At 39.3% G+C, this 11,858-nt stretch overlaps 1 protein-coding gene across 1 annotated transcript in view; it reads left to right on the top strand.

Annotated features, from left to right (window-relative positions):
- The first annotated feature begins 9,011 nt into the window (after positions 1–9,011).
- Positions 9,012–11,858, top strand: part of GPR1 (G protein-coupled receptor 1) — a 28,853-nt gene continuing 26,006 nt past the window's right edge. The window contains exon 1 of the mRNA XM_003785003.2: positions 9,012–9,105. The gene's annotated coding sequence lies outside the window, so the exon portion shown is untranslated. The remainder of the gene's footprint in view (positions 9,106–11,858) is intronic.

The raw sequence follows: 11,858 nt of genomic DNA on the forward strand, positions 1-11,858 counted from the left end.
TTGCTTGAGCTCATGAGTTCAAGACCAGCCTGAGCAAGAATAAGACACCCCCCCCATCTCTATTACAAATAGAAAAAATTAGCCAGGCATGAGGGTGGGTACCTGTGGTCCCCACTACTTGGAGGCTGAGACAAGAGAATCACTTGAGCCCAAGAATTTGAGGTTGCTGTGAGCTATGACACCACAGCACTTTACCCAAGGTGACAGAGTAAAACTCTGTCTCAAAAAAAAAAGTTACCCAGGTTACTGGACACAATGAGCCTTTTTTGTATGCCGTCTCCCTCTGAAACAAGAGAATAACAAAATTGAAAATTGAAGCGCCTCTGCTGTAGAAAAGAAAGACTTCTGGAAAATGTGTATCAGCAACGTTCTCAGGACTGTGTCTGTTATCTCACAGTGCAGTGGTACTTAGTCTGACTCTGCTTTTTCACCCCATCAGTTTTCTTCAGCGGCATTTCCATTTTTTGTGTGGGCCGAGAGTGCCCTGCTCTTTGCATTTATCATCCTTACATGCATTGCCTCCATAATGATTTTGCAGGTTTTTTCCCAGGTAAATTTCCAAAAGTGACATTTATTGCAACTGTTTGATAGCTGGCATGATGGGAAAGGAAATAAAATATCAAGTAGGCTTTTTATCAAGCTTTAAAGAGTCATAAAATTAGTATTCATCTGAGAGGGTTTGTGGACTCTAGCTGAAGCTATAAACATGCCGCTCTGTTGCCGTCTGACTCCAGAACATGCAAGAGAAGCTTTCATTTCATTTTTCCATTTCAATACACTTTATAATTCAACAATTTTTTTCTCACTTTGGATTTCATAAAATGTAACTGGAAAGTATGAAATAACTTAATAGAAGGGCAGTACCAAGTAGCATGCTTGAAATGACATTTTTAAAATATAGAGTCTCATTATACTAAACATCTCATTATTATAATTATGCTGCTACAAGTCCAGTGGATAACACATCACATCATAATTTATTAATAATTTTATGGAAAATTTTTAATTTTCTTGCAACATGGCAAGACCTTTATCTTTACAAAAAACAGAAACATTAGCTGGATATGGTGATTTGAACCTGTAGTCCCAGCTTCTCAGGAGATTGAGGTGGGAGGATGGATTAGTTGAGCTGTGATGATGCCATCGCATTCCAGCCTGGGCAACAGAGGGAGACTGTTCAGAAAAAGAAGAAAAAAGAAAGCAAGAAAGGAAGGAAAAGAAAGGAAGGGGAGAGGAGGGAAAGGAAGAAGGGAAGGAAAGGGCAAAGAAGAGAAAAGGCAAGACAAGGAAAGGAGAAAAATTTTAAAGTTATCGTGAAGGCCAGGCAGGGTGGCTCAGCCTGTAATCCTAGCACCTAGTACTCTGGGGGGCTGAGGCAAGTGGATTGCTTGAACTCACGAGTTTGAGACCAGCCTGAGCAAAAATAGATAAAGCTGAAGCAAGAGGATCACTTGAGCCCAAGAGTTGGAGGTTGCTGCAAACTATGAGGATGCCACGGCACTCTACCCAGGGCAACAGCTTAAGACTCTTGTCTCAAAAAAAAAAAGTTATATTGAACGGGTGAAGGAAGGTGCTATAGCATGACACTGGTTGCAGAGGAATACAGCCTAAACAATCTGCTAATATTTCATTCCAAACATACCTTCAAAGCCTGGGATAAACTTAATGGCCTGAGCGCCTTTCTAGCCTCTAGGACCTCCAGGCAAATCAGGCTGTCCTGTCAGGAACTCCTTGTTCTGACCCTTCTATCTATACTGCAACTGTGAGGTCGGCTCCCTCAACCCTCACACTGCCTTTCTTTAAGAAGGCTGGCTAGCCTTGGGTCCTTCCTTTGCCTAAACCCATCAGTTGAAACCTTCTTTTAAAAATTCAGGGAAGTACCAGCCTGAGTGGCAGGTGCATATTAGTCCCAGATACTGGGAAGGCTGAGGCAAGAGAATCGCTTGAGCCCAAGAGTTGGAGGGTGCTGTGAGCTACACCTTGACATTCTACTGAGGGTGACAAAGTGAGACTCTGTCCCCCCCCCCAAAAAATTCAAGGAAGTAGTTGTTTAATGTGTATAAAGTTTCATATTTGCATAGTAAAAAAATTCTGAGATCTTTCAGATAGGGTGGCGCCTGCGGCTCAGTGGGTGTGGCACCGGCCCTATTTACCAAGGTCGGCAGGTTCGAACCCATCCCAGCCAGCTAAAACAGCAAGAACAACTGCAACAACAACAACAACAAAAGCCGGGCGTTGTGGCAGGTACCTGTAGTCCCAGCCACTTAGGAGACTAAGGCAAGAGAATCACTTAAGCTCAAGCAAGAGTTGGAGGTTGCTGTGAGCTGTGAGGCACTCTGACAAGAGGGACAAAAGGGGGACAAAAAGAGACTCTGTCTCAAAAAAATAATAATAATGTTTCAGATAAGCTGGGCACAAGTTCCTTTGTCTAGTTATTTCTCCACAATGTATCACCCTTTTGTTAAAATAGTATATAAGCTTCTAGGACTAACTACTTTCTTTTTGTATTTTCAGTTTTGTTTTGTTTTGTTTTGCCTCCCACCAACCCCCACAGGTTTGAACCTGCCACCTCCGGTATATGGGACCAGCGCTCTACTCTTGAGCCACAGGCACCGCCCTCCTTTTTGTATTTTTTTGTATTTTCAATTTTTTTCTGGAATGCTTCTGTGTGCATGTGAAATAAACCTTTTCTCCTAAAATCTGTCTTCTGTCAGTTTAATTCACAAGCCTCAGGTTCAGAACTTAAGAGGGTAGAGCAAAGGATTTTCCTTCCCTACGTTACGTTGACAGTCCCTGTGTACCGTAACAATGATGTACCTATATGCTGGAGCAGATCAATTTTTAGTACCTCCTCTCAATATGATCAAGTTATTTTCAGTAATATCATGAACTGAAACAAAAAGTACAGATGGTGAGAATTTATTTTTATTAAACTTCAGACATATAATTATGTCAGGAAACACTCAAAATAAATGATATGTAATCACAGTACAAAAATAGAAAAAATGAACAATTATTTCTTCAGCAGTTTTTATATCTCACACTTTGACCTTCAATCCCTTGGTTATAGTGTGATATAATAATATTTTATGCAAATAACTGTCCAGAAATTAATAACTGAATTTTAATAAAAATGAAATGTCAACAGAAAGTACAATTTAGGCAACTACTCAATCACATCATTGCTATAATGCTTGTACTTCATGGTTGCCTATAGTTTTGTTGGGTTTTGTTTTGAGACAGTCTCACTATGTTGCCCTTGCTAGACTGCCTTGGCGTCACAGCTCACAGCAACCTCAGACTCTTGGGCTTAAGCGATTCTCTTGCCTCAGCCTCCCAAGTATCTGGGAATACAGGCGCCTGCCACAACCCTGGCTATTTTTTGTTGCAATTGTCATTGTTTTAGCTGGCCCAGGCTGGGTTCAAACCCACCAGCCTCGGTGTATGTGGCTAGAGCAATAACCACTATGCTACGGGCTCAAGCTGATTGCCTATAGTTTTAAAGCAGATCTTTTTTGTTTGTTTGTTTGTTTGTTTTTTGCCATTTTGGGCCAGGGGTAGGTTTGAACCGGCCACCTCCAGCATATGGGGCTGGCACCCTACTCCTTTGAGCCACAGGTGCCACCCTAAAGCAGATCTTTTTTTAATCATTTTTAATTTTAAAAGTTAGTATCCAAATTTAGTAAAAAACTAAAATTTGTTTGCCAAATAAAAAACAGTAGACTGTGAAGCTTTCCCTTAATCTCACTATTTGTTTTTTTCTTTTACAATGCCTATTTCTTTTTTTTTCTTTTTCAAATTAATAGAAGGATACAAACGATTAGGTTCCATTATTTGCGTTTGTTAGGTGAAGTGCAGATTGTAGCTGAGCCCTTCACCCAGAAGGTGTGCCATATACCCTTACACTGTGCCTGCTAGGTGAGAACACACTAATCTCCCTCCCTCCTCCCCCCTTGCCCCATCCTCCTCCTCCCCACTTGAACTTAATTGTGTTTTTCTCTTATGTGGGTGTGTAGTTGTTCATCTACTGGTTTCATATGAGAATTAAGAACATTGGATACTTGCTTTTCCATTCTTGTGATACTTTACTAAGGAGAATGGTCTGCAACTCCCTCCAGGTTAATACAATATTTAAATTTTTTTGAAAACTCCAGGTGGTGGCATAAATTAAAGACGTTGAATTGACGTAAGTTCTGTTTCTTCATCTTTGGCATGATTGTGCTATCATTATGCATCTCAAATCTCCTGTTTAAATTCAGGTACATGTGGCATCACAGTGTTAAAACACAAACTGTGCCAATGATTTAGAACCATTATCAACTTAATTTCAAAAGAAAGCACAGCTGGGCCCCGCATATGGCAGCAAGGAAACTTAATTTATAAATGAGAGTGTTTTCAATTATCTTAAATGAAAAATACATTGTCTATTAAAGATAAGCAACAAAAATTAAAATAATAATCAACTTTTATGTAAAATGCAGTTATTTAAAAGCAAATAATACATAATAATTAAAACTCATGGTAATCACAGCAATTGTTTAGAACTGAAGTCAACAACAGAGTTTTTGAGGGGAGAAGTATTTCCTCACCCGATCTTGTTTACAATTGCACATGGTAATAGAAAAAAGCAGAGGGCTTTATTTGATTTTATAATTGTTTTTAAATTTCCTATAGACAGTATGCCCTTTATTTCTTACCCCTGGGTAGGCTGCACTCATTATACCTCCTTTCCCCACACCATTGTTCCATAATTAATTAAGCTCCTTGAAGTTGATTTTGTTAATTTCATTATACTTCACAATGCATTCAGGTTTTACTAGGGAAATGTTGGGAGCTCTTTTTTTAATGAACAAACCTAAAATTCCTTATGTAATAAAAATGATCACCCAGTGACTTATTTTTCTGTACATTTAATTTTGTGAAACTAAAGACATTCAACAGAAAAAGAAAGAGGCAAAAGGGTTAACAGTGCAAACTACTGGAGAATCCAGATGGATGAGTGGCAGGGCAGGGAAGGAAGATGTGGAGCAGGAAGCAGAGCACTGCCCAAGGGAGGGGGCAGGAGGTGCGGGAGCAGCCACTACCGCCACCCCAGCTGAACCCTTGCAGGGATGTGAGCCCAGTGTACTCAGATCTGTTCATTTTTTCACGAGAAGCTAATGATCTAGATGGCTATTTAAGATTTCCTGATTTTTAAATGTTAAAAATTAATTCGAACTCTAGAAAACACTGCAGTACAAGAAAAACACGTCCACAGCTGCATGCTGCCCCCCAGGCTACCAATTTCCTAATGAAAAATGCAAAAGTAGCAGCTGAATGAGCTTAAGAGAGGTTAAGAAAATATGCTTCATTCTCTGATCGTTTTCCTTTCTGAAAATGTGGCATTTTGGAAAAACCTAGATACACTTACATCACATCCATAATTATCTGCAGTTTAAGGAGAAAAGGAGCATAATTAGGGTAGGTAGTTGTAAAAGGCCTAAACTCCAAGAGCGGTCCTTTCTCTTGAGTCAGGGCCAAAGATGGTGTCACTCAGATGATGTACCACAGATTCACTTAATGACCAGCAAACCGCATTTCCTTTTCCAGGGCAATAACTTAAAAGATTATTTACCTCCCTTTATTACAAAGAGAGGAAATACTTCTTCCTAGACTCGGAGCAGCTGCGACCAGCTCTCCCAGAAAAATCATTAAACCAAGAGGATTCAGACAAAGCACAGAGCCCCCGCAGCCTTTGGCTCCAGAGTCTCCCCAGCCGCAGGCGCTGGCACCTTCTTCCTGAGAGGTGAGTGTTTGCTTTGCCCCCCAAGCCCCCAAAAGCTTCACACCCCCTTCTCTCACCCGGTGCACCTGAGCTAGTCGACTGTAGTTAAGAAAAGCCACCTAAATCATTGTATCTGGATCTCCTTTGAATTAGCATTTAGCAAAATTAAAAGTGAAGGTTTATTCAAATTAGAGACAAAATAGAAGCTGTTCACTACATTTCACAGGTAATTAGAGCTTCTGGTATCTTAATGAAAAAGATGTGCATTGCTCTTCATAATCAGTTCTTAAAAAAAAAAAAGATGTGGGGTGTGGAGCTAAATCCTCTAACAGAGTTTCCCATTAAGTATCCTCAAGGCTCAGTTCCTACATGGGGAACAAAAATCTGCAAAATTAGAAGCAAGAATCTGGAGAAGGCTTTGTCCTCGGGGGGCCTCGAAGAATTCTTCAGTTTAAGTGGCATGAAAACTCCCAGGTTGCCATGGCTTCTCACTGTGACCCCCAGGGCCACTGAGTCTGCAACTATGAATCCATTTCAGTCCCTGGGAAAAGCTTTGCTTGGTTCCAGCCTCACATTCTATCAAATAAAGGCCCCAAAGTCTAATCTCTAACCCTGCCTGCCCTGAAGAAAAAAGCCTAAGGACACTTCCACAATGAGAGTCATCACCCTGTATGACAAGGGGAAAAAAAAATTCAAAAGAAGTGAGTCTTTCTGTTTTTCACAAACCAGCTTCTTTGTAAGAAAACGTTCATTTGTATATCTCTTTTCCAGTGCTTATGTTCTGGACTGATTTTTTCTTTTTAACAAACAATAAAAAAAGATTAGAAATTATCATTAACAAAAATTAAGAACCCAATTATATTCTCTCAGATGTCTACTTCTGAAATTTCTTTTTCTGCTGGGGTTGTGGGAGGGGGGGAGAGATGATTCACTTAAGGTCACCCAACCCATTCTCACTATTAGAGCTTCATTAGATTAATACAAATCTTCTCTTACACAATATAATAATCTTCAAAAGAACAAACCTTTAACAGTAAAATTTGAAGCACCAGTGGAGAAAAGCTATTTTGTGGAATGGGAATAATATGATAGACACACTGTGTTGTAGTCGCCTCTGAGCCCAGCTGGTCCTGTGGCCCTCCTATACACACCTGACCCTATTGAGAAAACCCTTAAAATACTAACCGTAACAGGCTTCAGAAAATTGGCAAATGATTTAGAAAATAGAGAAACGGTCCTGGAATTCTTTTATCTGGTAGAAGTTATTGTTATCCCTTCTTCTCATTCACTCAATTCTAGAAACATCTCTTTCAATAAGGAGAATGGCTTAAAAGAATGGCCTTTGGAGTCAGAATGTCTGAGACCAAATTCCAATTCTACCACTTAGAGTAGAGGCTCTCCTAACAGATCTCCAATTAACCGACTCACCAACTTAACGAAAGCACCAAAGCCTGGCTAATGTCCAGTATACCCTTAATGTTCAGGGGCGGCAGGTAGGTTATCTCTAGAACACCTGAGCCATGCCTTTGGTGTCAAAGGGGAGCTCTTCAAATCTCTCATTAGCAGAGAGATTTGACTATTCTTTTCATTTACTGTTTCTTAGATTAATTTCAAAGCTAAACAAGCATATGTTTCAACTTTATTTCAGGTGGTGGCTAAACACAAAAATAGAAATGCATACATTTCCCTGGGTTTCGGTGAGTACTGTGCTCGGCACACAGGATAATGCTTGCTTGATCAATGTCATCTCTCTAAATTGCTTTCTTTGTTCTTTCCTACTCAATGTTTCCTGCTCTACCACCAAAAAATAAAGTCAAAACCAAAACTTCCTGAAATTCTCCTTGAAAATACCTTTTATGTATGAAATTGTGCTTTTGGTGATTCTAGAACATAGTAGAACTATTAGTAAATATCAACACTCTTGATACAAAAGAGAAAGAACTACTAACTGGCCCCTTCTATGACCACATCTATTTTCAAAAAGACTGAAAAGAGTTATGTCAAGATTGTTAATATCAATTATCTTGGCTCAGTGCCCATAGCATAGTGTTACGGCGCCAGCCACATACACCGAGGGTGGCGGGTTCGTACCCAGCCAGGGTCAGCTGAACAACTGCAACAAAAAAGTAGCTGTGCATTGTGGCCAGAGCTTGTAGTCCCAGCTACTTGGGAGGCTAAGGCAAGAGAATCGCTTAAGCCCAAGAGTTTGAGATTGCTGTGAGCTGTGATACGACAGCACTCTACCGAGGACGACATAGTGAGACTGTCTCAAAAAACAAACAACAAAAAAATAGCAATGATCTCTGTGGAATCGAAGAATTAGGGGTAAATGTGGAAGAGTGTACATTCTTACTGCACAAAGAAATATTTGTAGTTTAAAAATGTGCACCAACTCACCCCCAAGCCCCATGATGAGAATTCCTGCTTTAGATTTTCTAGACTTTGTGTTTGACAGGTGACAAAAATAAAATTATGTGCTTCTCTAGCAGCTGACTTTTCCTGGCCTAATGTGTTCAATTTCAAATATCACATCATCAAACTGGTGTTAGGCCTTACAAAAGTCAAGAGAGTTCTGCAAAGAGAAGCTCACCACATCAAGGCATGCTTGCTTTCAGTCTCTTGAATTTCTCAATTCTGAAATTCAGGTACACAGATGTGCCAGGAGCACAGATAGTCATAAGGGATAAAAATCAACCTTTTAATTCTCTCAATGCACAGTGTACCTACAGTGTAGAGAAATTAAAAATTCAAATTCACAGTTAACTAATACATAATTCCATTTTTTTCTACTATCAGGATACAATGAAACCCAGTCAATAAAAATCTCTCTCCCAATGAGCCCTACAGTTAGCTGTGCATCTGAAAAACTCCTCTTTAACATCCTAAGGCTTCTTTTCATTCCACCCAGCTAAATTAACTCAACTTTTCACAAACAAAAGCCCACCTAGGCAAAGAAAGGATCGGTACCCCTGCAATCTCAGTACTGTATTTCAGACTGCAGCAGGGAAGCTAATAGTGATGATTGCTATTCAAAAACAAACCTGTTTCACAAACACTTGCTGAGCAAAAGAATTAATTTCCACCATATGTTCGTTGCTTTTCTCCTGGAATACAAGATGAGTTTTTATGGAGAGTGGTGGGGGAAGGGAAGAACCACATTCAAAACCTAGCATCATTCTTCTCTACAGTGTCATTTCAAAAGCCAGATAAAAGCAGAATGAGAAAGCTGGAAAAGAGTATACAACTTAGCGGTTCTGAACACCACCCTGCATTTCATTCTGGCTCTGGGAGGGTACACCCAAGCATCACAGAGAGCCTCTCTCCTCATCACAGATTAACTGGTAAGCACTTTCCTGTTTGTTTTCCTCAAACTGACACATTTACAGCTGACCTGATGAAGATTCCTGCAGATGATTTATTTACAAAACAGTATTTTGGCTAACTACCAGCTGGCAAAAAAAGGAAAAGGACAAAACACGCTGTCTGCAAATTCATATTTTTGGTCTTGTCAAAAGTGTTTAGGAACAATCCTACAGGGTTTGCTACAGCTGCAGCTGAACCCTGAAACACTGCAAGAGAGAAAATGAGTGTGCTGCTGGAGGAGGGGTGGGCGGACAAATAACTTTCAGTAATTTTCTCAGCTTTTACCTAGATAATTACAGCTCATAAATTTGGATTTTAAGTAGTTGTGATTCAGAAACAGTCAAACATTGGTGGAAAGCTCACTGTAGAGAAACTAATAGGAAAAATAGTACTCAGAGATGAAAATTAACATTGCCCTCTTTGAATACAAGGGCAAGAATACAAGGTAGGAAAAAACTTTTAAATTGAGTTCTAATGTGGTTCTCCCCGACTCCACCCCCACTTTTAAGATGAACGGCTGTGGTCTGTTATACTCTCCCATTTCTTTGTTGTTGCTGCATTTTTGAAATCTCATTATCAACTGCCTGTTAGAATAATTGGGACCTGGACTCTCCCAAGGAGGGGTAAATGGCTAAATGCAGCAAAGTTGCTGGGAGAGAAGGGTTTAGCTATTCACTTGTTCCTTTTCTAATCAGATAACTGTGAGCACAAATTGCCTTTTGTCTGATCCGTTACCCTTTCCTCCAAATGAAAGCTAATAAAAACCAAATAAAGGTTTGATAACAGAACTTTCACCAGCAATGATGCTCCTAAATTGCCCTTTTCACTTAAGACAAACTCATTTGTTCAGCAATCCACAAATCTGTCACTAAATGAATTCACTTTTGTTTGTTTTGTTAAAAGGGCCAAGGGTTCTTTCTCTGGGTTTCATTCCTCTTACTAAATAATTCTTATCATGTTTACACATCTTCCAGACACTAAATGATTACATTTTTCATGGCCTGCGCTTATTATTTTATCTCAGATTTAAGTCATTTAGTTTATAAAAGGTCATACATTTTCTGTTAATTTACCACTAATTGTCATCTCCCTAGGATATTTAGCTTAACATTACCTTTTCAAAGGCCACACCACTTGGAGTAATTATTTTGGAAAGCAATTTAGCAATGTGCCTGTGCATATGGTAATATATTTATTCTCTTTGACCTGCACGTCTCCTTCCTGTGCAAGTGACTTACAGAACTCATTTTAAAGGGGAAAGAGCTTTATGCTCACAGATTCTTTTCCAAATTATTCACAATTTTAAAAAGTCAGAAGCAATCTAAATATGCAACAGTAGACAGATACAGAACTTCTTAATATCATCTCAATGAAAGACTCTGCAATCATTAAAAAAAAATCGTAATATGAGGGTTATGCAGCATCACAGATGGGCACTTAGGTGATGTTAAACAGGATCACGATTACGTAAAAAGTAGATGAAGTTGAGAAGGCTGAATGAATATGCACACTCACATATGCTGCATATGTGATGGTGAGTTTACTGTTAAGCCAGGAAGAAAAAACTTTTCCTGTACCCTCTTAGGTTTGTAACTGCGGGCCTGCCAATTAAACTGGCAAAAGAAAGATTAGCCAGGGAAACAAAATTTAACTATGTATATTTTCATCCGGTAGGTAAGCATGGAGTTCACAGACAAATATGACTCTAAGAGGTAGTTAGAATTTGAGGCTCATGCCATCTTAGTACAGAGGAAGAAGGCCCTTATGGAAAAACATAAATGGGTCCTCAGGAGAACAGATGGGCAATATGATTGTTCTTGTGAAAATGTCTTGTTAGGTGTGATGTAGAGACTTCTCATCTCTAGTGATAAGAGTCATTCTTCCCTGGTTGCTTCCAGGAAGGGGACTTACAGCAGTTACATTCTCTTGAGAGTTCTTCTGGAAAGACTGCTTTTAGACAAATAAGAGATTTCAGAACTCAAATCCCTACCGCTCAAAATAATTTTTAACCCACACTGGTGTGTTCTAGACCCTTTCAGATGACATATCCTTTCTTTTCTCCCAAAATTTCTCTAATAGTACATCATTTTTATAAAGTAAAAATTTTATAATTTTGCTAGGTATGGTGGCAAGCACCTGTAGTCTCAGCTACTTGAGATGCTGAGGTGAAAGGATCACTTGGGCCTAGGAGTTGGGAGTCTAGCTTGGGTAACATAGCCAGATCCAGCTCTAGGGGAAAAAAAAATTATAAGAAAAAACTGGACAATATTGAAAATTCCCATTTTCATGCAAACCACTAAAAGTTAAACCCTTAAATGTAGTAGGGCCACTCAGGCCTCACTCACTTGGTTTCCTTGGTGACATTAACTTCTGTAAAGGTTTCTGCTTCATCAAACTTTCAATAAAATAATAAATATCACTTCAGTATAAAACTGTTAATATAAAAATTTAAAGGCAGAAAAAAGCAGAACTAATTAAATCAAGATTGCTAACACTCTTTTAATGCTAGGCACTTTCTAAATGTCTGAAATCTATGGTTGCATGGTATCTTTACTCTTTTTATTTTGATTTTGCCCAAGTCATTCCAGACCTCTGACCCAACTCTGCTTCTAACTTATCACAGGCAGGACCGGCAGGGCAAACTCTCTGGACCCCAGTTTCCTTTCTTTAAAATAAATCTTATGGGCTGGATTCCTTCCAGCTCTCCAATTCCTTTTTTTTTTTTTTTTTT

The sequence above is a fragment of the Otolemur garnettii genome, unplaced genomic scaffold, assembly GCF_000181295.1.
Source record: "Otolemur garnettii isolate 467f Iridium unplaced genomic scaffold, OtoGar3 scaffold00013, whole genome shotgun sequence".
Lineage (NCBI taxonomy): Eukaryota > Metazoa > Chordata > Mammalia > Primates > Galagidae > Otolemur > Otolemur garnettii.